This window comes from Microtus ochrogaster, chromosome 7 (assembly GCF_000317375.1).
Source record: "Microtus ochrogaster isolate Prairie Vole_2 chromosome 7, MicOch1.0, whole genome shotgun sequence".
Lineage (NCBI taxonomy): Eukaryota > Metazoa > Chordata > Mammalia > Rodentia > Cricetidae > Microtus > Microtus ochrogaster.
In genome coordinates, this window is record NC_022014.1 from 83,808,159 (window position 1) to 83,811,076 (window position 2,918).

Genomic DNA, 2,918 nt, shown 5'->3' on the forward strand with positions numbered 1-2,918 from the left:
AGTCAGACTTGGAACAATGTTACAAGTCACCGTTAGAGTTTTGGGCCCTCGGACTTACCTCTGTGATGTTTAACACATCAGACACTAGGCAAGGGCTGTGCCCTTCCCCAGCCTTGACTACTCCACTGCTTTATTGGGATGGGTACTGCATGGTTCCTCCTGCTGTTCTTGCCTGGCTCCCATTAAAGCTCTTAGTGGGTGTGTCTGCCTAGCTCAGATTGAGAGCGTGCCCAGTAGCAAGGGGGCCTGGAAAAATCACAGTCCCTGGAGCAGGGGCCTGCGCATTTTCAGAGCAATACCTAAAGAACAGGATTGGGAGCTGGGCAGTGGTGGCACATGCCTTTAATCCCAGCACTCGGGGAGGCAGAGGCAGGTAGATCTCTGTGAGTTCAAGGCTAACCTGGTCTACAAGAGCTAGTTCCAGGACAGGCTCCAAAGTTACAGAGAAACCCTGCCTTGAAAAGCAAAACAAAACAAAAACAGGATTAGGGTTCAGGGTTTGATTCTGGGGTTCTGGAGAGAAGGATAGAGTGGGGAAGGATATGCAAATGAACATAAAGTTAACTATTGGGAGTTGCAGGCCTTACCTAGGCAGGCAGGATCCCAGTGTCTGGGAAGAAGGAGTTAAGATGGAACATGTCAGAAAAGAAGAGCTAGGGTCTAGGGTGAACTGGTCTCCCATGCTGGGAAGGAGCAGGGTGTGGCAGAGGGCAGACAGAGGCACATGGGTCCCATCTGAGACCCTCTGTGACTTCCAACAGATGAATGACCTGGTTGGAGGGCTGGGCCAGCCCGTTTAGCATGTCCAGCAACTCTGGACCCAATTCCATGGCCGGATGTGGGACTGGCCTCCCCCCTGTATCTATCCCCAGCCCCCAGCCTGCACTCTTCCCCAGCTCCAAAGCCCAGCTGCTACCTCCTGCTGTCTGGGGCCCAGCTGTTATACACTGGCCTCAGCCGGCAGGCCTCACATGGCCATCTGGATGGCTCTGCACTCCAGCTGCTGGCCTCTGAGGCCCAAGTGAACAAGAAAACGGGCAGGCTAGCCCCCTTTTCTGTAGCCTGCACCGAGGGGAAACTCTGATGGATTGGGATTAGCTAAAATCCCATCTCCAGCTCTCAATCTGGGCTAGGGCTCAGAGCTAGAAGGACCCGAAATGAAACCTCTTTTTAGTTTCCCCTTCCTCTCTATACCCCTATCCTATTCTTTAGCGAATTCCTCCTTGACCTGAGGAAAGCAACTCCCCAGCAGCAGTAGGGTGGCCGGCTGAGAGTCGGATGGTTATCTTAGCCTGAACTCCGGTGTGTGGAAGGGAGCAGGGTCAGCCCCAGCCTTTTCAAGAATGGGACACTCTTCTGCTTGACATTGTGGACTCCTGAGACTTTCAGTTCTGGCTCTTGGAAAACAGGTGGCCATCTGTAGGCAGCATTGAAGTCACTTGGCAGAACGGGAAGTTTCCTTGATCCTAGGAATCAAAGTTCCTTCACTGGGAGCATGAGAGTCCTTAGAGCCAGGAGGGGAGAATGAAGGCCTACCGCCCCTCAACAGTGATCTAGTGTAAGCAGCTCAGGCCACTGGGGTGCCTTGAACCCTGCTGACGTTTTTCGCCTGTTCCGACCAGGACCTCAGCAGCTAAGGGCTGCCCTGCCGCATTTCCTTGCCTGGTAGACAGTCCAATGCAAGGACCCTGATGGACATTGTCTGCAATGACATGGGCTGACTGGAGAGGGTCACTAGGGTGCAGCCACATTCCCCAGCTGAGGGGAGGAAGGGTGTAGCCCTGGGAGAGGCTCCCTTTTTATTCATGGAACTTCTTGGGGTGCCTCTGGGTCACCCTGAGATGTCTAGCATATGTCCTTGATCCTGACTGGGTAGAGCTGATAATGGCTCTCGATGCTGAAAGAGCCTCAGGCTGGTACCAAAGCCTTAACTGTCCAGTTGTAGCCCCAGGTACTAGAAACAAAAGGCTCTACTGGCCAAAGAGGCCAGCTGCCATGTGACCTCCAGCTCCCTCTTTCCAGCCCTGTGATCCTCCGGAAGGCTTGCACGTGGCTTCTGAGGAGGCAGAGACAAACCCTCAGATCTTGCCACTGGGAACCTTTCAGTGCTGGAGGCTGTGGATGCTTCTCTTAAAGGGCTATACCACTTTTAATTCAAAGCAGATCCTTGGAACAGCTGTCTAGCTGCCGGCAGGAGGAAGGAGAGCGATGGCCCAGCCCGGCAATAGAAGGAAGGTAACCTCAAAAAGGATTCTGAATTCATCTTCAGAAGTGGTTAAAACACAGAGGTAGAGGGGGGCCGGGGAGCAGATGCAGCTCCTCAGGCACTTTCTTCTTTCAGAAAGGACCCTGGAGCCACTGGGAGGAGACCTCTCTTTCTCTCAGGGGAGACAACTAAGGCTGAGCAGGTCCCTGGGCAGTGAGTTGGTTATTCTGGCCGCCTGACCCATGGCGACTTAAGATATTAGGCATATTGAATGATGAAATTACATGATCTCTTTTGCATATCAAACAGGACCTGAGATTCTTACCTGACCAGGTATCTGCCCTTCCTGTAGGCTGCTCACTGAGAACAGACATGGGTAACTTTGAGCACCAGATGGTTCAGATAGGGGCACTCGTTCACCTGGTCCTAAATTGGGCACGGTGACCTAGATGGGAGTGCTTCTCAGTGAGGTGTCAGATCTTGAGTTGGCTGTCATTCCTCTGACAGGGGAACCCTCAGCCACTACGGTCCACCAGGGGACTCTGTTCTTGTTTCATCCTGCTACAGAGGGGCTGCAGAGAAAGGAACCAAGGAGGCTGAAGAGTTAAGAGGAAGCCTCTGGTCGGTCCTCCAAGCCTCCTGACATACGCGTTTGCTTATTTCTTCAAAGAGAAACAGACTACAGAATAAAATTGGCTTTTGCGAGGTGAGC